Source organism: Triticum aestivum, chromosome 6D, assembly GCF_018294505.1.
Source record: "Triticum aestivum cultivar Chinese Spring chromosome 6D, IWGSC CS RefSeq v2.1, whole genome shotgun sequence".
NCBI lineage: Eukaryota > Viridiplantae > Streptophyta > Magnoliopsida > Poales > Poaceae > Triticum > Triticum aestivum.
In genome coordinates this window covers 213,674,246-213,697,517 of record NC_057811.1, presented here as the reverse complement: position 1 = coordinate 213,697,517, position 23,272 = coordinate 213,674,246, and the positions used below count along the sequence as shown (strand labels likewise).

The following is a 23,272-nucleotide window of genomic DNA, read 5'->3' as shown; positions in this document are numbered from 1 at the left end:
GTACAAATCCGGGTCGTCCTTTTACCGAGGGACACGGCTATTCGAATAGATAAACTTCCCTGCAGGGGTGCACCACATAACCCAACACGCTCGTTCACATTTGGCCGGGCACACTTTCCTGGGTCATGCCCGGCCTCGGGAGATCAACACGTCGCAGCCCCACCTAGGCACAACAGAGAGGTCAGCACGCCGGTCTAAATCCTATGCGCGCAGGGGTCTGGGCCCATCGCCCATTGCACACCTGCACGTTGCGAGGGCGGCCGGAAGCAGACCTAGCCTAGGAGGTGTTCCAGTCCAATCCGGCGCGCGCCGCTCCGTCGCTGACGTCAAAAAGAGCTTCGGCTGATACCACAACGTCGAGTGCCCATAACTGTTCCCGCGTAGTTGGTTAGTGCGTATAGACCAAATGGCCAGACTCAGATCAAATACCAAGAACTCGTTAAGCGTGTTATTTTTAAGTATCCACGGACGCCGACCAGGGCTAGGCCCACCTCTCTCCTATGTGGTCTCAACCTGCCCTGTCGCTCCGCCACAAAGTAACAGTCGGGGGCCGTCAGGAACCTAGGCCCACCTCTACTGGGATGGAGCCACCTGTCCTTTCAGCCCCCTCATCAGAATCACTTGCGGGTACTCAACGAGCCGACCCGACTTTAGTCACCACATGTGTCATGTATATAAAGTATATAGTATATACCCGTGATCACCTCCCGAAGTGATCACGGCCCAGTAGTATAGCATGGCAGAGGGACAAGAGTGTAGGGCCACTGATGGAACACTAGCATCCTATACTAAGTAGTAGGATAGCAGGTAAGGGTAACCACTGTAGCAACAATCAGAGGCTATGCAACAGAATAGGATTAACCGAAATCAGTAACATGCTACACTACTCTAATGCAAGCAGTATAGAGAAGAATAGGCGAAATCTGGTGATCAAGGGGGGGGGCTTGCCTGGAAGCTCAGCCGAGAATGAGGGGTCGTCAACACCGTAGTCGATCGGGGGTCGCCGGCAGTCTCGGGGTCTACCGGAAAGAAGTAACGGAGGGGGAACACAATAAATAACAGAGCAATCAAAGCATCACAAAGCGTAACATGGTAATACGCGGTGCTAGGTGTGCCCTAACGCGGTACTAGGTGATACCGGGGAAACATCCGGGAAAGTATTCCCGATGTTTCGCGTTCTCGGACAGATGGACCGGAGGTGAAATGTTGCAGGTTCACTATGCTAGGGATGTGTGGCGGACGAACGGCTATGTATTCGGATTCGTCTCGTCGTTCTGAGCAATTTTCATGTACAAAGTTTTTTCATCCGAGCTACGGTTTCTTTTCTATGATTTTTTGAAGTTTAAACAATATTATGGAATTCCTGAATATTGGCTAAGTCTGAGAATTGTTCAGTTTTTTTTTTAACTTCACTTGGCTGTTTTCCAAAGGGTATAACTAATGTTATGTAGATCTAATGAAGACACTACATATACGTGTTTTACTCTACATCAACAGCACTACAAGGCCATGCCATTAGATAGCCGGAACAGCTTCTGTAACAGGTCCATTTACAGCTCTGAAGTAGTTAAGACAGTAAATCTGTTTTTCAGTTTTCTCTCTTAACAGAACATAGACTTTTTTCATTTTTATAGGAATTAATCCATGCCGTATTTGAATTTGGTTCAATGGAATAATTTGGAGGTTGTCATGTGTACTCCCAACACAAATTAATTTCAACGAATTTAGACTTTGTTTGACCATAGTTTTGTTGCCATACAGAGAGCTAAGAAGGTAGAAATAGCAAAAGCTAGCCAGCGCTACAGTAACATTCAGTCACTGTAGCAGTGGCTGCAGAGCAGCGAAACGCAGCGGCAGGAGCAGTACGCGGCGACAGCAGCAACAGCAGACGGTCAGCAGCAGCGACGGCCGCGGTCGCGGGGCACCGACAGCGGGCAAGGGCGGCGGCAGCGTGCAAGGGCGGGCGACAGCGGGAGCGGGCGCGCACGCGCGGGCACGCAAGCGGGCACAGAGGTGCGCGGGGGTGCAGGGGAGCGCCCAGGCGACGGCTCGGCGCGGGAGGACGCGGGCTTCAGAGAACTCAAGGCACGGCGACCAAATCGCAGGGACGGCGCTACAACGCGATTAACAGAGTGGGAGACAAGGGGAATCGATGCTGCTCACCAAGGGAGGGTTGACGGCGAGCTCGGATCGGTCGGGGGCGTGCCGGAGCATGGATCCGCGGCGGGGCATCGGTGGCGACCGCCGATGAAGACAAGGACAACGGCGACGATGGGGCGGCTCCAGGCTCGATCCCATGGGTGTAGACGACGAAGGGGCGGATGACGGAGCGGATGGGCACCTCCCTACAGCGCGGGGTCGACGGAGGGCGCGCGTACGACGGCAACCATGGCGCCGGCGGCTCGGTGCAGGGAGGGGAGGAGAGGAGCGGCTCGGGAAAGGGGAAAACGAGGCAAGTGGGGGAGCTAGGGTTTGTGGAGAGGGGGCACCGGGGCTGTGTAGGGCGAGGGGGAGTCGTGGATGCGCGCCACGGCGCCATGGTGTAGGTGGATGTGCTCCACGCAACCCCCTGCTACAGGTTGAAGGTAACCCAAGTGGGCTGGGCCTTCCAGTCCCACTTGGACCCTTTTCTTCTTCTACTTCTTTTCTTTGTTTTGTTTCATTTTCTATTTCCTTTTTCTATCACTGTCTCCTATTTATTTGAGGCACTAAATAATTTTAGTAAGATATGAAACCTAGCACATAATTGCAATGTCATGTTATGATGATGCTCACAAATTTTTGGAGGCAATGTGAATTAAATAAATAATTGTTTATTTTAAAAAAAGTCATTTTAATTGCTGATGGACCATTTATTATTTTCTTAGAAATTAATTGGTGGGTTAAATAATGTTGGGTTCAACATGACAATGACCAGGTGAAATTTATAGAATATTCTGAACATTTTAGTTTTTTGAAGAAATAATTTATCTTAATTTAGTTTAAATTTGAATTCTGAACCGGTTTTGAACTAACGTGAGATTAACAACAGTAACCGAGGTGACGTGGCATCATTAGCAGAGGTTCATTGTAGCTTAATTATCCGGGCGTCACAGGTATCTTCATACCTAGTTCAACCTCGTTACCGGCAAGTCTCTTTACTCATTCTGTAATACATCATCTTACAACTAACTCATTAGTCACTTTGCTTGCAAGGCTTCTTATGATGTGTATTACCAAGAGGGCCCAGAGATATCTCTCTGACACTCAGAGTGACAAGGCTTCTTATGCGAACAACCTTTGATGGTAACTCATGGCTCATGACCTTGGTAGGTGACATCCTTGTGAAACCAGGAGGAACTGAAGTAGATGAAGAAGCTTCGCGTACATGCTTATCCTTAGATGCTCTTGCAGCTGCACGCATCCTTCTCTTTGCTGACTTTGTGAGAACAGGAGTAAACCCTTCCTTCAGTGCAGAAGAGACTTCCTTTTCTTATGGCTTAGTTGGGGATGCAGTTGTTGTTTCCACACTCTTGCTAACTGCAGCCACAAGCAGACCAATAGGCACATCTAGCCAGAGGTTGCCAAAGCGGAGAGTGACAAATTGCTGGACCTGCCCTCCATACCTTCAAAATAAAGATAACAATATATTAGTTTTCTTCATCTATTTTTTTATATGCATACATAATGTTTTATGCTTTATGTACTATGGAAATTCATATGTTGCAATCCTATGTTGGAATTCAAAGATGAGGGGAGAAATAGGTCCCACCGGGCGTGCCAGAATCTGATGACAGGAAAATGGCGGGCGTGAGACACGCGTCCACGTCATTGCTACAGAGTGAAATTTAAATGCATAAAATAAAAGTAGAATCAAACATTGCAGGTACATTATTTCCAGAGCTCTTACAATTACATAAAAGATCTGTTAATTACATCTCCGAAGAGAAAACTCCTGATTAAGAATTCCAACATTTCTATTACATAGGATTGCATCACGTTCCTATTACAATATACTACAAGAGAAATCCTCTTCGCGGTCAACGACGAACTCCTTCTTGGTGAGCTTGAACATTGGTTCCATGCAAGTACTCCTCTTTGATTTTATGTGTGATGTTTGGGAATATATTTCCTAGCATGCAACCATTTGTGTGTGTTCAACCTCATTTATATGTGGAATGCAGGTTGATTTTGGCTAGGCATAGTTTTATCCTACGTTTGGCATATAGGATACGTATATATTTTTCTTTGGGAATTTCATATGACATCTTTGGTTTTGGTGGCATGGATATATGTGACATGCCAATTTTAATACGTTTTGCATCATCACATTACTACTATCACCGCGCGACACTGATGTGGTGCCCGTGTGTAGCGTAATGGGCTGCAGCTTTCTGACACAATATTGATGCTTTTTATTGTGCATGTGATGTGTGCCATATTTTGTTGACTCTGAGTCCGCCCAGTATCAAGCCTGACCTAACTGGAGTTTGCGTATAATATTTTTGTCTGTTTAAAGCATGTGTTGGCTACATGGAATATGCCTTATCATATATTTTCTATGAATTTTGTATGCACATGTGGATGTGGAGTGAACCTATTTTTTTATTAAGTTCTTCTTTACTTGTATTACTACTAACACCGCGTAGCACTAAGGTAATGCCCGCGTGCAACATAACCAAGCAAAGGTTTGTGGAGCCATTATGGTATTGCATGAGTCATATCATATCTATCATTTTTCTTTATGTTTGTACCTTAGATAGTATTAGCACTAACTCCACATAGCATCATTTTGTTGACGCTCGTGTGTAGCATAACCCAAGTAAAGTGAGTTTGTGATATCCATTTATGGTGATGCTAGTAGTTTAGGCTCTTATAGAATTGGAGCATGTTTGCAACATCTTTTATATGACTTTGGCCAAAATATGTGGCATGAATGTTTTATTTAGATTTATCTTACTTGTATTACTACTAACACCGCGTAACACGAATATCGTATCCGCGTATAGAGTAACCAAGTAAAATTGGTTTATGACGTGCAATTTTGATGATGCTAATAGTTTAGGCTCTTATAGCATTGGAGCATTTCATGACATATTTTATTTGACTTTGGCCAAAATATGTGGCCCGAATGTTTTATTTAATTTTATCTCACTTGTATTACTACTAACACCGTGTAGCATTAAGATAATGCCCGCGTGTAGCGCAACCAAGTAAGATTCGTTTTTATGATGAAACATGTTTTATAATTCATCTTGCATGATTTTGGTTTTGGTGAGTGCAACATGAACACATTTTAAATTAAGTTTTGCCTTGCTTGTATTACTACTAACACCGCGTAGCAATATGATAATGCCCGCATGCAGCGTAACCATGTGAAGAAATATATGTTTTTATGCTCTTGTTTGTATTGCAACTAGCGTGACACATAATACCCGTAGCGCGACCAAACAAGAATTTATCAAGAGTTCAGTTTAGCACGTTCGTAATTTCATTCCAACTTAGTCATATCCATTTCTTTATGATGACCAAATTAAGGCAATTTTATGAGGTTTTCATACCTATGACACTCTCTTGATTCGTATCCGCGTATAAGGACCAAACAAAGAAACGAGACGATCGTCCTGGCATGTATCGCTAAGGGGACTGAACCAAGAAGGAGATCATTAGGACGAAGCATATGCAACATGCAGAAGGAACATGCATGCTCTTTGGCTCGTACAGCGATGGCCGAACCAAGGACAAAACTTTTATGTAGATTAAACATGCACTTTGGTTTGTACCGCAATGGCCGAACCAAAGGCAAGAATTTTACGGAGATGAAACATGCTTCTTAATTTGTGCCATGATGTCCGAACCGAAGGCAAAAGTTTGGAGTGGATATAACATCAATTCCTTGGTTTGTACAGCAATGGCCGAACCAAAGACAAAATTTTGAGATGGATGTAATACACTCCTTAGTCTGTACCGCAATGGCCGGACTAAGGGCAACAATTTTGGGAGATGAGGAAGAAGAAAGCTCCCTGGTCTGTACCACAATGGCCAAACCAGGGGCTAGAAGAGAACCATGAGTCTCACCTTCTCACCTCCTGCAAGCACCATGCCTGCCTCTTCTTTCTCTCTTAGCTCTTATGTGTTGTGCATGTGTGTGTGATTTTAGCAGTGGTAGAAACGATCTAAGGGCCTTGTGGTACTATTCGCATGCATGCATAGCAGCCTTATGAGAAGCACGTCCATGCACGGGTATGCGTCGGTGCTAAACAAACGGTTTTTAACCCCTTTCCGTGACGGCATTCGGAACCGTCGCAAAGTGAGTGTGGGCGAAAGGGGGGTCCTTCCCACACGACCCAGAAACCGTTGGGGATATGCCCTCCTAGCACACACGCTTGGCAAAATGAGGTCGTGTGCGACCGGCGAGCACTCAAATACAGAAATACGTACAGTAGTGCTCAAAAAAGTACAATTATACAGGCGAAATCATTTCCGGTCGTAAGTACATCCCACACAGTCAGTCATCGCTAAACGTTTCCGTTCGTATATACATCCCAAATAGTCACTCCAAGGAAAACGTTTGGGCAAGGTGGCGTAATGCAAACAGTTTTCAAGAGAATGCCGTGTGTGATTGTTCATTGATCCAATATGGTTTATTCCTAGAAACTGTGTGCGTTGCCTGAGGTCATTGCCCACGGTGTTTTCTCATTAACCGTTTGCAATAGGAAAACCCAATTAACAAGCTAAGAGCATCTCCAATAGATGTTCCAAATTTTGATGGCCAAAACCGGAGATGTAAAATTTGGACCGCCAAAAAGTACGTTTTGGAGCTCCGAGAAAAGCTCAACTCCAACAGATGGTCCAAATTCATGGTACAAAAGAGCAACTCCAATAGATGGTCCAAATTCATGGTCCAAAACCGGCTGGCAGCTGCGCGGCTACTATTCAGCCGCTGTCCAGCCACTATATAGCCCCACATATTGCATAAAACATGTTTTAAAACAACATAAAAAAATTTCATGTCCACAATATCAAATTATTACATAGTTCTTCGGATCCAGGAGATGAAATGCAACACAAATACAACATAGTTTTGCACAATACAACATAGTTTTGAACAAACAAATAATGAATCTATGCGGATCTTTCGTCATTTTTTACCTTGGGGAATTCCGTCGAACACCTTGTGGGCGCGGTGGAAGAAGATGGCCGCCGGTTGGATTGGCTGCTGCTGACGGCTGCGGTCGGCTCCGAACGGCGACGGTGATAAGAAATGAGCTTAGAGGCCGGCCAAGAGGAGCTCGGCGGGCGGTGAAGAATAGTTCGGCAGCCGGGCGGAGGGCTTGGTGCGGCGATCATGCGGCGGTCGTGCGCCCGGCGCAACGGCCGTGGATAGGCTCACTACCAACGGGGAGGAGGTCGGCGGCAGCCGGACCGCCGGAGGCGCCGAATCCCGCGCCGGCTGCCTCCCGATTCGGCGGCGTCCGGGCGGCTGCGAGCCAGCTACCGTCGAGGAAGGCGACGGGGGCGGAGGGCGGCGGCGGGAATGTGGGCTGGTGGCGGCGCCGACGGCGAGGTTTTGGGCGGTCGCGGCGGCGGATTCCGGCCGGCTGGTCTTCGGGCGGGCGGACGGGCGCGGACAGGAAAGGAAAGGAAGTGGCGGTTGGGCGTTCGCGGGCGGCGGCTGGTTTTGGACCAGATGCACCTCGTGATGTAAATTAGCACTGTGAGGTGTTGTATTTTACATCACGAGGAGCCCGCGGTCCAATTTATTTTGCATATGGACCGTCTGTTGGAGCAGCGTTTTTTGCCCCAGACGGTCCAAAAGTTAGGTACTTTTACATTTGGACCATCTATTGGAGATGCTCTAATTGGCCAATTAGCGGGCTAATTGCCCTATTATTAATAATCCATTTACTAATCTAATTGCATTCATATTAAGCACATAATATATTCCATTTCCATATTAAGGAAGCAGGATTTCATAATTGAAATACATCGGAGTACAACATGATATAGCTTCAGCACACAGCTACCCCATTACACAACTGCACCAGCAGCAAGTTTCACATGCAACATCTAGAACCTTTCGAAATTAGCATCATCGACGGTACATAGAGAGATGCATCTCATCTGGAAAACTACTGAAGCGGAAGGCGAATATTGAGCCTTCAATCGTGTTGAATGTCTTTGCAACTTTAGGCCAGTGCCTGTGGATGATTGACCGTCCATCCTTCGACCTCTTCAGGAACACTTCAATATTGAACTATGAGTGTTGTTTGAAAACTTTCCTCGCCTCCTGGCCACAAAGGTGGTTTGAGAGGTAACCATCAGTGAACCCTGAAAACAAGGATGTGCATAAATATCTTCTCTATATTGGAAATGGGGCAAAGGAATAAAAAAGGCAAGGTATAATAGTTAGTACCATCTAGTAAACCTCATTGCTTCCCATTGTTTCCCTGCAACACATATAAGGTAGTTAGTCATTAGGTTAAGTAAGGGTTCGCATGCTATCAATAAAATATGTTGATGATAAATAAGCACATTGCAGATTCATCAGATTAATTCAAGCCACATGGAAAACCCATTTATCCAAACCAAGCATGATTAAGATCTAGGAAATATAGCACTTGTATATGTTTCTCGTGTATTAAGTGCAGCCAAATTTGATTTATTCCTCACGTGGTATACAATAAGAGAATGCAGCCACAACAATTGAACATCGCATTGCAGAATTGAACCAAGCAGTTAACTAAACACCACAACAAATGAACCAAACGTTAACTAAGCACCACATTGCCCAATATAACACACTCCTAGTAGAAGATCAGACAGTTAACCAAACCAAGCATGCTTAACAACTTGGAAATATAGAAATTGTATTTGTTTCTCATGTATTTAGTACAGCCAAATTTGATTTATTCCTCACATGGTATACAATAATAGAATGTAGCCACAACAATTGAACATCGCATTGCAGAATTGAACCAAGCAGTTAACTAAACACCACAACAAATGAACCAAACATTAACTGAGCACCACATTGCACAATATAACATACTCGTAATAGAAGATCAGACAGTTAACCAAACCAAGCATGCTTAATAACTTGGAAATATTGCACCCTGAAGAATTGAACATCACATTTGCAGAATTGAACCAAGCAGTTAACTGAACACCACATTGCACGACATATAGAACATATACACTATAGCAAAAGACTGCATGGTAAAAGTAGATAGCACAATCACTAGAATTTGTTAAGGAAAGGCAGTAGCTACCAAACTGAACATGGGTCCTTATAGTGAGCTAATAAGACAAACTACTCCTCATTGTCAGAGATATCGATGACGATTGGCTCCTTGGACATGGAAGAGGGCGAGCCTCCGCATCGTGGGTGGCCTCGTTATAGTGGTGAGTTGCCTGAGCCGCTCCGAGCACCAACCTGCTGGCTCTCGAGATGAGGTAAGCACGCGCACGCTGAGAAAACCCCTCGTAGCCTTCGTTGAAGGCACCGACGATGGCCTCGAGAAAAGCCACGAACCATCATTTAAAGCAGCCAACCGCGTCGCGGCGTCGGCGCGCGAGACGTCAACGGTGGCCTCGACGGCGAGGTGCTCCTCCAAGATCTGGGGGTCGGCACGAATGGCAGCCATTGCGACCTCATCCACGCATGCGGCCGCGATTTGCTTCTCCGCTGCCAAATGCTCCTTGAGATCCCGGCTATACTGCGTGCACCATGGCTTAGGCCGACACTTATTTGGTGGAGAGGTCGGTGATTTGGGTGGAAGGTGTCACGCTCGCGCTGGTGGTCGGGGCATGTGGGATGTGGAAGGAGGAGGAGGATGGGGGTCGGGTGTGGATTACCTGCCTGGATAGGCGAGGCCGAGCAACATGAAGGAGGGTCGCCGGCGAGGAGGCGGCGCTGCAAGCAAGGAGTGAAGGTTTCAACTTGGAAAGGAAGGCGGAAACAGGGGAAATGTGGCTTTTAGTAAGGGGAGGGGGTGGGGAGGTAGATATTTCCGTGGAAGCCAAAAATTTAGAATCGTTTCAGCCAAAAAACTGGCGCGCAAAGTGTCATCGGACACGGCCCTTATTCAGAGCGGGATGCAGACTATAGCCGTCGCACCTTCTCGCGTAAGCCGTATGCGTACTATACTCCGACGGTGCTCCAAGATATTTTGTGCTGCATCTCACACGGTTGGCTATAATAAACTGTGTGGGATCTACTTGATTTTTCGTCTTGATTTGAATTACATAATGGGGTCACAGTGGCCATGGACGGTGTTTGAATTGCTAGACCTTTTATGTGCAGTGATCATAAAAGAATTGGAATTATTCAGGGTTCGTTTGAACATTTTTATGCATTAAGTGAGTTTTCAATGCATTTATGTGCATAATTCAAATTTGAACTACATGCACATGCTCCGGTGCATATAAATTGGTTGAAAAATCAAATCTTTTGTCCTCGGGTGCATGCTTAGGTCACATGCAAGAAATGGGAATGAATGTCAAACACCCTGCCACCGTCACTCGGCCGCAAACATTGAGATACCTGGTTTTTAAATTCTAGTAAATCCAAAACTCATCTGAAATTCATGAAACTTGGCATGTTATCATGGAGTGGCATCAACATGTCGTGGTAATTTTTTTGTCCCATTTGGGGCAGGTTTGGGTATATGCTTCTCACCAACCAGAGCTTCTCACAACAAGGATGATGGTTTCAGTAGGGAACGCCCCACCTTTGGGGACGAAACATATCCATTTCCTCTTATTGCTTTCAAAAAATTTCTTGTGCCAACATAGAACAACAGGAGTGTTGTGTTATTTTTTGTGATTTTTCGGGGTTCGTTTGGACATTTTTATGCATTAAGTGAGTTTTCAATGCATTTATGTGCATAATTCAAATTTGAACTATATGCACATGTTCCAGTGCAATAAATTAGTTGAAAAATCAAATATGTGTCCTTGGGTGCATGCTTAGGTCCCATGCAGGAAATGGGAATGAATTTCAAACACCAGGGCACCATTGATTGCCGGCAAAACATTGAGATGCCTGGTTTTTAAATTCTAGTAAATCCAAAACTCGTTTGAAATTCATGAAACTTGGCATGCTATCATGGAGCGGCATCAACATGCCGTGGTAAATTTTTTGTCCCATTTGGGGCAGGTTTGGCTATATGCTTCTCACAACAAGGATGATGGTGTCGGTAGGGAACGCCCCACCTTTGGGGACGAAACGTTATCCATTGCCTCTTATTTTCTTTCAAAAAAATTCTCGTGTCAACATAGAACAACAGGAGTGTTGTGTTATTTTTGTGATTTTTGGGGGTTCGTTTGGACATTTTTATGCATTAAGTGAGTTTTCAATGCATTTATGTGCATAATTCAAATTTGAACTGCATGCACATGCTCCAGTACATATAAATTGGTTGAAAAATAAAATTTGTGTCCTTGGGTGCATGCTTAGGTCCCATGCAAGAAATGGGAATGAATTTCAAACACCAGGGCACCGTTGATTGCCGGCAAAACATTGAGATGTCTGATTTTTAAATTCTAGTAAATCCAAAACTCGTCTGAAATTCATGAAACTTGGCATGCTATCATGGAGCGGCATCAACATGCCGTGGTAAATTTTTTGTCCCATTTGGGGCAGGTTTGGGTATATGCTTCTCACAACAAGCATGATGGTTTCGATAGGGAACGCCCCACCTTTGGGGATGAAACGATATCCATTGCCTCTTATTGCTATAAAAAAAGTTCTCGTGTCAACATAGAACAACAGGAGTGTTGTGTTATGTTTTGTGATTTTTCAGGGTTCGTTTGGACATTTTTATGCATTAAGTGAGTTTTCAATGCATTTATGTGCATAATTCAAATTTGAACTACATGCACATGCTCTAGTGCATATAAATTGGCTGAAAAATCAAATCTGTGTCCTTGGGTGCATGCAAGAAATGGGAATGAATTTCAAACACCAGGGTACCGTTGATTGCCGGCAAAACGTTGAGATACTTTGTTTTTAAATTCTAGTAAATCTAAAACTTGTCTTAAATTCATGAAACTTGGCATGCTATCATGGAAGGGCACCCGACATGCTGTGGTATTTTTCATGTCCATTTTGAGAGAAGGCGCACTCGAATAATGACAGCCAACAAAGGCATTTTGAAAAAATAGCTGCCACTTTAGTATCTCAAACGTTTCTATAATTCAAAACATGTGCTTTCTGTTAACCATTCATGTGACGCCATGTGTTTTGGTTTTAATGGCTATAGGAGGTGCCGTGTGGATAGCTGCTTAATTGAACGGGAGGCGTGCGAGCATAGTCCGGTGCGCAGGCTCACCGGGTAGCTTACAAGATGTTCAATGCAAGATCTGTGCATCTCTTCAACGCAAACGGTTCAGATTACGGTATGCAAATTAAAGCCATACTTCGGCGCTAAGCCAAGAGACACTTCGATTTTTCAAAATATGCAGCTAAAAATCAATAGCACTATCTATTTTTTGCAACCAAAATTCAGTAATTAAGCATAGATTTCATTCATACTAGAGATTAAGCAGTCGTTCTCACCAGGAAGCGAGACAGCCTTGGACCGCCGCCCGCCTCGCTCCCACTGGTCTATATTAATGGCGCCGCCGAGCGGCCGCACCCCCCCTCCTCGCCACATACACAATTCCTCTCTCTTCGCCCGCATCCTCGACGCCGCTCTGAGTCCTCAAAGCCGTTAGTGTACGAGGATGCCGCTGAAGCGCCCTATTGAAGGGACTGGCGATGCTGGGGCTGCTGAAGCACCGGAGCACGGCATGAATATGGAGACAGAGGTTTCCGTCGCCGCCGACGAGGTGGCGAACGAGGCTGCCAACAAGCGGAGGCGGGTCGAGAAAGAACCGCAAGCGACTCCAGCAGGCCTAGACTTCATCAACAACCTCCCCGATGATATGTTGATAGTCATCATATCCCTCCTCCCAATCAAATATCGGGCAAGGACAGCCACCCTTTCCCGGCGGTGGCGCCCCCTATGGCTCCTCGCCCCTATCGACCTCTTCGATGCCCACAAGCTCTGCCATGGCTATCGCCAAAGCTTGGATGCGTTCTCCCAGATACTCGGCATTCACCATGGCCCAATCAAAAGCCTTATCACGGGCAAGTTCCGTTCCAATGGCAACGACCGAGCCAAGCTTGAAGAGTGGTTCCGATCCCCCGCCATAGATGAGCAAGAGAAGCTCAGTTATAATGATGGGCATATGCCCTTGCTACCAACGTCTGCGCTCCTCTTTGCGCCCACGCAGCGCCTCGCCAAGTTCATGAACTGACATCCCCCCTAATGATGCGCCCGCTCTTTTTCTACCACGACTGAAGCACCTCGAGCTCGTCGCCGTCCGCATCCCAATGGATGACATGGAGCGCCTACTCCGCGGCTGTACTGCACTCGAGTTCCTTCGTCTTCAGGCGATGAATTGGTCGAGTACCTTGCACATTACCTCCAGGACTCTCCGGACTATTTATGTGTGTTGCTGGTGCTGCAACGAGAGATCACAAAAGGTGGACCACAATATGGTCATCCAGGACACACCTTCACTTGAGAGATTACTTGTAGTTGATCAACAAGGTCCAACAAGAATCAATGTCATTTCTGCGCTGAAATTGAAAGTGGTGGGCTACTTGTCTGTCAAATACTACAACTTTCAGGTACAACAGTCACCTTGTATACCTCTCCTTCCTGATATCAACGTTATTTTTAGTTTTGAAGATGTATGTTCGTCTGTCATCTAGCGAAGCTTCAGCCAGACTCTGGGCACAGTGAAGGTCTTGGCACTAGAATCTGTCGGCCCCAACCTGGACCAAGTTGTCAGTTGCCTGAGATGCTTTCCATGCCTGAATAAGTTGTATATCGAGGTGATGTTCCTTTCCTGTTAAATGTTAACCATAAGGGAGTTCAATTTTTTGCACCTTTTCCCAAGTTTAAAATGACAATGTACTACGATTTCTGAAGGAATTTTGGAGGATTTTAGGACATACACCCCCACACCATATTGGTTGCTTCATTCATATGGTTACAATCGTCCATAAGCATTTCTCGTTTGGATTCGTCTGTACTAGTTTTCTTAGGGAATTTTCATCCAATCCAACCTCTTGTGAAGAAGGCTACATGTTTCTAGATTGTAATCAAATGCCCATGTTAATCATGCCAGATCGAAGATGGCACGTTGGTGCATTTTACAAATCCTGCAAACCAAATGAACGTGTCGTAGTGTTCAAAACTGCATGTAGGCACTAACACGTTCTCTTCTTTTGCAGATAATAATAGGCCCGGAGGTGGATAATGTTTATAACGACAATCACATCGAATGCCTGGATCCGCATCTCTCAAATATTACTTTGAACTCCTACCGAGGGACCTTACCGGAGATTACACTCGACGGGTTCTTTCTTGCCAGAGCAAAGGTGCTGAGGGTACTGAGGTTGAACACGCATTTAATTAGGAAAGATCAATGGTATGATTATCAGAGTCGGCAGGTACTGCGGAATGGAAGTGCCTCCAAAAATGCCAAACTGCGTATTGGAAGAGCATATGGCAAAGCAATTGAAAGTCATTGTGTCAAACCCATACATGACTTGCCAGCGGCTGATCCCTTTTCAGAAATGACGCAGTTTGCAATGTTTGAATTTGGGCGTTGTAATCTTTGAATTTGAACCTTGCAATATTTATGGTAATTTTTATATTGAACCATTTCTTTTCTCTTGTCTCAACGCAAATAGTTCATCCGAGTGAACCGCATGTCGTATATCGCACACACCTTGATCTGGCTGACCGTTTCTTTTGTGTTGCCTAATCACAAACAGTTCATCCGAGTGAACTGTATGTTGTACATCGCACACACCATGATCTGGCTGACCGTTTCTTTTGTGTTGCCTAATCACAAACAGTTCATCCGAGTGAACCGTATGCTATACATCGCACATACCTTCATCTGGCTGCCCGTTTCTTTTGTTCCTCCTCATCGAAAACGGTTAATTGAACTGAACCGTATGTCCTGAATCGCACACGCAACTAAAATCTGAACCGTGTTTGATGCATCCATCATCGCAAACGTTTTGCACCTTTTTTGACGGTATTTTTACACCACCATTTGCGATTATTGCAGCGCACACAGTTTCGTCGAAGGGTCTCTGATCGTATTGTTGTGTTAGCAGCATTCTGCAGTAGTGATGCATACGTGGTCATATTTTCTTTTTGGACTAAGCACGGTTAGCTATTAAATAGCTCATTAAGGCCTGGAGTCAGGGTGTGCACGTCAATTTATATTTTTTTCATGCAACTCCAGGTCTAGCGTCATATGGATTATCAGATGAATATTTGACCAATGGATTATCAGATGAATATTTGACCAAGTACACTGTGCGTATATTTCATTAGCGTGATTTTTTTTTGCATCGTTTCAATATTTTATTTCGACAATGGAACAAAACCGAACATTTATCATATAGCCAACATTTTGGCGATCTTAGCGTTCCTCATGGCAATTTTATGTTTGTATTTTCGCCGTTAGTGGCGGCGGCATGCGTGCGAGCCATGTGTCCTTTATATTTTTTCCTCATGACAAAATTTGACGAGTTTCGTCGTATTTCCCAATCGTCGGTTTAATATGTGTGTTACCGACATTCGTAAATATATCATATTCTATTTTGTCAGTCCTCATTTTGAACGGTCAATTATATATTTTAAAATTGATTCTTTTCATTATAAAACGGATTTTCCCGTTTTGCATCTATATTTTATGCAGTTTATAAATTTATTTTATCTTGGTCAAAATCCATGTCAACAGATGCCCCTTGAGGTCTGGGTTCGAAAAGAATTTTTTTTTTACTCGGGCCCAGAGCTCGAAACTTGGCTATAGATTTTTTTTAAAGCACTTTCCGTGAGTATATGAGTTCATGACCTTTTAGTCAATTGTATACCAGCTATGTGTGGATATGCAACTCTTTTCCTTTGTTTTTTACCCCACATGGTGCTAATCGATTCTGCAACCGTAGAAGCTAGAAACCAGGACACACTCGAGGCTATCCGGCCAACAAACGTCATCCGGCTAACAAACTCCCTCAACTCTCTCTTAAACGGCCAGCCTCTTTCTTCTCTTTTTCTTGGACCAACTAGAATACGTCGGAGACGACGTCTGATTCCGTCCGGCCGGCCGTAATCCCAGGTGCCTTGGCCTTCTGTTTCCCTTGCATTGTTGCATCTAGATTTCGTTTGTCTAATTGGCGGACTGTTTCCGTTGTGGCAGACTATTTTCTTAATCCCTCATGAGATGCACTTCCGTATGGGCAAGTGTTGATTCGTCCAGCTTCGGTATGCCTCCTTTTTGTCCTGTCATTATCAAGAAACGATCTATCCTTTAGCGTCTTGGATGCTGCTTTTAATCACTATTCCATTTCCTCATCATATAGGTGCAGAGAGACAGGGACACTAGGATACGGTTTGGAATCTTTCTTAGGTAATCTGCTTTTCCAAATTATCTGATTACGTCTGTTCGTTGTGGCATCTCTCCCATTACTAGAAGTGTCCGGGATATAATGCTTTGAACGCATGCAGACTTGTACAAGGCCCTATATCTTGTGAGTTGATGTATATGGTCCCGGTTGCCGGATTCTTTTGATACATATATACTCATTCATCGGAATTCTGATCCCGCAGTTGGCGTTCCGGGAAGCCTATTTAGGCTTGGTCCGTCGTTTGACTGGTGATTTTTTGTATATATGCATGAAATAATGAATCACCCAGGCGTTCCGGGGAGCCTATATGTGGGCTTGGTCCGTCATTTGACAGTGACTGTTTTGTTTATCGTATATGTATGAAATTGATGCCTTGATCACCGTCGGCATTCCGGGAGGCCTATATATTGGCTTGGTTCGTCCTTCGACGGTGATTTTTTTACCATATATGTATGAGAATTTGATGACTTGATCACTGTCGTCGTTCCGGCAAGCTTATATATAGGCTTGGTCCATCGTTCGACGGTGATTCTTTTTTTTACCATATATGTATGAATTTGATAACTTGATCACCGTCGGCGTTCCGGGAGGCCAATATATTGGCTTCATCCGTCGTTCGACGGTGATTTGATTTTTTATATATCGTATATGTATGAATTGATGACTTGATCGCCGTCGGCGTTCCGGCAAGCCTATATATGGGCATGGTCCGTCGTTCGATAGTGATGCTACTGTTTTTGGGCACGAGGAATATTTTCAATCATGCGTACCTGCTTTGTATTTCTCATATTCTTCTTTTTTTATGCATCAATTTCAAATATTGAAATGTTTTTTTATTGTAGATACTACCTCTCGTTGCAGACCGTGTACCTTGGGATCATCACTTCCACCTTGGTATAATATTCAATCTTGCACTTTCATGTACTATTTTTAACTTCCTGTAATTTCGTATGTATACCGACATGCATATTTTCCTTGCATATAGATGGAAGAAGCGACGACACCTTCTTCGTCTGAATCATGTAGAATGCCTCTATCACAGTTGGTGAAAAAACACCTATTTGAACCTGATACTAGTGAGATAGACAATCCAGTGATTACGAAGTTAGGCGTACCACACGGCCATCCTGAGCTTGGACCACGTGGATGGACGGCAGGGCCATCTTTCTCAGCTCGTTGTTATCAACCTCCCGCACCTGGGCCCAGACTTGATGAAGCTTCAACCCTCGGGACACATATGATATCCAAAGGTTTAGGCTGGGAGAATCATGAGGTTGAATATGCTCCAATGCCTCTTGGATATCTTGAATGGGGTACTAATGTCTTGAAGAAATATCATACCCACCTGAAGGGGAGTGAAGAAGGTGTGGATTACGTCTATGGAGCCATTTATTGCTCTTTAGGTGACTATCCTGTCTCCCCTCCTCTTTTAAGGTCTTTATTGGAGAAATGGGATCCCAACACCAACACGTTTTTGTGCTCATGTGGCGAGTGTACAGTCACACTTCTTGATATGCATCAGATTGCGGGGTTGCCCCTTGATGGTGAACCTTATGAAGAATATGTTCCCCAAGCCGATGAGCTGGATCCTTCGACTCTTTTGTACCCCAACTTCCTACCTCGGCTCCTAGAAACTTGGACCAAGCTTGCTGTGGGTGGCAAAGTAGGTTTCAAGGAATGCTGTGACTTCTTTCACAATAGTGGAGTAGACTCCTTTGCTACCAAGAGCTTAGAAGACCAGCACATGTATACTACAGCTTTTCTTGCCATATGCCTTTGCCGCTATGTCGTTGTTGGTGGTGGGCCATATATTCGCCCTGGGGTATTAGTGATGGCGGCATGGATTTCCCTAGGACGACGCATCTCTTTGGGCCCACCTGCTCTTTGCTCCATTTATTACTCACTTCGGTGAATTTGTACTCATCCGATTGGCCCCTCATTCATACATAGAATTTGGCCGGTCCATTACCTTGTTGGATGGATGGGCGTGTACCTCAAGAAACCCTATGGAAACAGAGCAAAAACGCCAAATTTCCCGAGCCCCAAAATTTTGGCAGTACAACCTAATATGGTGAAAACCATGTTTAAGACGCCACGTCATTTTACTCCTAAAGAGGCACATGCTTTCCTCAATGACTATAAGAACATTGCTTGGAACCCCTACTCTCACTATGGAAGGTGTGTTCAAACCCAAGAGGGCTTTCTAAATTTCTATTCGTCGAGGCATGCTGCCGTGGAGGCGTGGTACTATCACCGCCGACTTGTGTATAGCTGAACCATATCACCCAGATCGAGTGGCACGACAGTTTCGTCTTGACCAAGTTGTACCCTTTTCTCCTCTAGCAAGCCTGTACACTCAAGACGAAATTGGAATTGCCTATGCTTTTTGGTCACACCTATTATCCTTGGCCCCTGAAGAATTCCAGTATTTTTTCCTGATGATGATCGAGTTGGGAACTCTTCCGTAGCATGGGCTAATTGGTGGAAAAAATTCTAAAGCCTTTCACCGACATTCTGGACCATCTTTGCAACGGCAACATGACTGGGAAGACCCCTTATGATGTAAGGATAAAAAATAAGCGTGCACTACAGCACAATATCAGGCCTCGCCCATTGTCTGATAAAGATTTTATGGTGGTGAGGAGAGTATCTATTGAGCAGCGCGACCGACATGTTCAGTCCCTTGAGAAGGCAGAGACACCTATTACAGATCAATGGAGACTGATCCTTTATAATAATTTAAATGATGTTGTTGCTGCTCAACCGGTGAAGTCTAAAGAGGTGAGCTCAAGCACATGTGTGTCCATTTTTCATTATGTCTCACGTACTATTTAGTACTAACTTGAGTTCTTTTTTTTTTTTGCAGCTACGGCGAGGTAATGTACTGAAGCAGAATGCCATATATGGGTCCTCCTCCACGCATCCACTATCTATGAATGATGATCTCTCATACACTACCCCATCCGGTAGCGGAAAAAGATGCAGACCCTCTACACCGGCTCACGTGGACGAGGAAGAAGGGCTGCCCTTGAAGCCCAAACTTGATTTTGCCCAAGAATCCAATTTTTCTGAACCAATAACATTGGACGATCCATCATTAGATGTTGAACTCAGTTACCTTGTTAATGATGAAGATTTTGGCCATGTTCTCATGGGAGAAAAGGATCATGGCCTTGGTGACCTCTTCAATTTATCCGTCGAGGATTATACCATTGGTGAGTGTGGCACAAGTCGTCCACCCTCCAGCCCGGGTGTGGCTGAAACTGTGCCCCTACCCCTAGTGCTCTTGGTTTCCTGTCAACTTTACCTGGTAGTTTATTTATTTATACGTTTATTTAACTGGTCGTGTTTATGGACCATCGTTATCGTCAATTCTCATAACTCTTCTCTTTTTTTAAGGTTGCGAACAAGAAATTCGCCACTCACAAGACCCTGAGGTGATGGTTGTATCAGGGAAAGATGCACAGATGGACTGCAGTTTCGTCAAGGACACGTTTATGGATGCTACAGATTTCATGGTGAAACGAGCCCGCGAAGGACTGAACAACTCTACCCTCGGTGATCCCAAGCGAATCATCATGCTTGAGAGCGTTTCTCAGACGCTGCCCACGCAAGTGCCTAAGGTAGCTAAGGTGCATGCCATGTTGGTCGGGCTTATTAACCTTTTCAAGAAGTTGGAGGTTGGCCAGACTAAATTCATGGAGGAATCTGAGCGAGATGAGCATGTTGTTGCTGAAGTAGGACTTAAGATTAAGTCTGGCCATGAGGTTTCCAAGGCCATAATTGAGGACTTATCTGCCGTAGAAAAGAAGTGCACTGAAATGGAGGCACGGGAAGCAGAGCTTAGCTTGAAGAGGTTACTATTACTTTGCACAAGCTTAAACTGGAAATGGAACAACGCCGGCAAGCACATGATGCCCATCAATCTGAACAGAAGAACTTGGTGAAGACTCTACAGGATACCAATGCTGTCAAACGTACAAGGTTTGCTGAATTTGAACAAAAGACGGCAGATTTAAAGACTGAAGCAAGCCAGTTGTTGAACAACTTGCAGAACTATCGAGCTCCTTGAGAAGGCGTAGACTTTGTTTAGTTTTTTTTATTTGGCCATTTCAATTCATCATTTCACTTTGAACCATTTTATTTTCAGTCTTCAGTTTCAATTCAGATGTAGCAGTGCTTTATTTCTTCATGTGGGACCTTCAGATTTATATATGATATACTAGCACGCAGACTGGAACAGATTTGACGTTGAAGCATCTTATTTATTTACACTATCGTTGTGCACGGCCTGAAGCCTTATTATCATTCCAATGTATGTACATACCATTTTTGTACGACAGTTTAAGCTCATGGAGCCAGTTTGATGTTTATATTTTTTATCTTTATTTTCTTTACGTCACAGTTTATACCCGTAAGTTGTTGGAGTAATTTTTTTGTGTGCCCCACTTTATACTCAGTATGGTTTATTTTTATTTTTATGTCATAGTTTATACTCGTAAGTCATTGGAGTATTTTTTGTGTGCCCCAGTTTACACTCATGAGGGTATGGAGTAATTATGATGATTTGATTTTTTCTATCATAATTTATACTCGTAAGTCGTTGGAGTCTTTTTTTTCTGTGCCCCAGTTTACACTCATGAGGGTATGGAGTATCATTTTGTTTTTACCCAAGCATAGTAGCGCTTAAGGAATTTCCCATTTATCGGTGGCGGACAATACTCGTCGTCAGGGGAAATTATCCTGTATGCACCACTAGAGTAGACCTCTTTTATGACGTAGGGACCCTTCCATTTTGGCTTGAACTTCCCCCCCATCCGTCGTGTAACATTCATTGGACGGATGACGGCGAGAACTAGGTCTCCTTGCTTGAATGATCTCCTTTTAACGCGCTTGGCGAAAGCACGGGACGTTCTAGCTTGATAAGCTTCCAAATTTTGTAATGCCTAAAGGTGTTTCCCTTCAAGCATTTCGAGTTCACCGAGGCGTAATTTTATGGCCTCTTCTTCGGAGAGTTTCTCTTGAACAGCCACTCTAAGCGAAGTAATTTGTACTTCTAATGGTAGAACTGCTTCTCCTCCAAACACAAGGGAGTATGGTGTCATTCCAGTTGGTGTATGTGTCGTGGTTCTATAAGCCCACAAGGCCTCAAGGAGTTTCTCATGCCACTCACGCTTATTTCTTGACACGACTTTCTTTAACAATTTGCAGAGGGTTTTATTAAAAGCTTCTGCTTGTCCATTAGCTGCCGGGTTATAAGCCGTAGAATAGTGATGAATTATCTTGAATTTCGAGCATAACTTATCGACATGTTTATTTTTGAACGGTCCCCCGTTGTCAGACATGATACGAGAAGGAACTATGAAGCGATATATGAGGTGTGTTCTTATGAAGTGCTCCACATGGTCTCCCTTATCCTCTTTTAATGGTGTAAGCTCAGCCCATTTAGAGAAGTAATCAGTGGCAGCCAGGATAAATTTATGGTCCTCTGACGATGGCAGATTAATAGGTCCTACTATATCCATTCCCCACATTTCAAATGGCCATGCCATATTTGTGGGGTGCAACGACTCATGGGGTTGATGTATGAAATTACCATGTACCTGGCACTCATGACATCTTTTAGCAAATTTCATTGCGTCGTCAAACATGGTAGGCCAATAGTAACCAAGATGTAGCAATTGATAATATAACTTAGGGCCAGATTGATGCGCCCCACACACCCCGACGTGCACTTCATTTAAGGCTTCAAAAATTTCATTCCCTGCTAGACAGCGGAGGAGGATGCCTGTTGGGGAACGTAGCAGAAATTCAAAATTTTCTACGCATCACCAAGATCAATCTATGGAGTAATCTAGCAACGAGGGGGAGGGGAGTGCATCTACATACCCTTGTAGATCGCGATGCGGAAGCGTTGCAAGAACGCGGATGAAGGCGTCGTACTCGTAGCGATTCAGATCGCGGTTGATTCCGATCTAAGCACCGAAGAACGGTGCCTCCGCGTTCAACACACGTGCAGCCCGGTGACGTCTCCCACGCCTTGATCCAGCAAGGAGAGAGGGAGAGGTTGGGGAAGACTCCGTCCAGCAGCAGCACGACGGCGTGGTGGTGATGGAGGAGCGTGGCAATCCTGCAGGGCTTCGCCAAGCACCGCGGGAGAGGAGGAGGGAGAGGGGTAGGGCTGCGCCAAGAGAGAGGAAGTCTCATGTGTCTGGCAGCCCCAAAACCCCCACTATATATAGGGGGGGAGGGGCTGCGCCCCCATCTAGGGTTTCCCCCCCAAGGGGTGCGGCCAGCCCTAGATGGGACTTGGGGGGCGGCCAAAGGGGGGAGAGAGGGGGGCGCCCCACTAGATGGGCCTTAGGCCCATCTGAGCCTAGGGTTTCCCCCTTCCCCCCTTCCTGCGCCCTGGGCCCCTTGTGGAGGCGCACCAGCCCACCTAGGGGCTGGTCCCTTCCCACACTTGGCCCACGCAGCCCTCTGGGGCCGGTGGCCCCACCTGGTGGACCCCCGGGACCCTCCCGGTGGTCCCGGTACGTTACCGATAGCACCCGAAACTTTTCCGGTGACCAAAACAGGACTTCCCATATATAAATCTTTACCTCCGGACCATTCCGGAACTCCTCGTGACGTCCGGGATCTCATCCGGGACTCCGAACAACATTCGGTAACCACGTATATCTATTCCCTATAACCCTAGCGTCATCGAACCTTAAGTGTGTAGACCCTACGGGTTCGGGAACCATGCAGACATGACCGAGACGTTCTCCGGTCAATAACCAACAGCGGGATCTGGATACCCATGTT

General features: G+C 45.1%; 1 long non-coding RNA gene across 1 annotated transcript; it reads left to right on the top strand.

Moving 5' to 3' along the window:
• The first annotated feature begins 16,046 nt into the window (after window positions 1–16,046).
• Window positions 16,047–17,361, top strand: LOC123142841 (uncharacterized). Its single transcript, XR_006470596.1, has 4 exons — window positions 16,047–16,176; window positions 16,258–16,322; window positions 16,421–16,467; window positions 17,308–17,361. It is a non-coding gene; the product is annotated as an uncharacterized lncRNA (long non-coding RNA).
• Window positions 17,362–23,272: the final 5,911 nt, after the last annotated feature.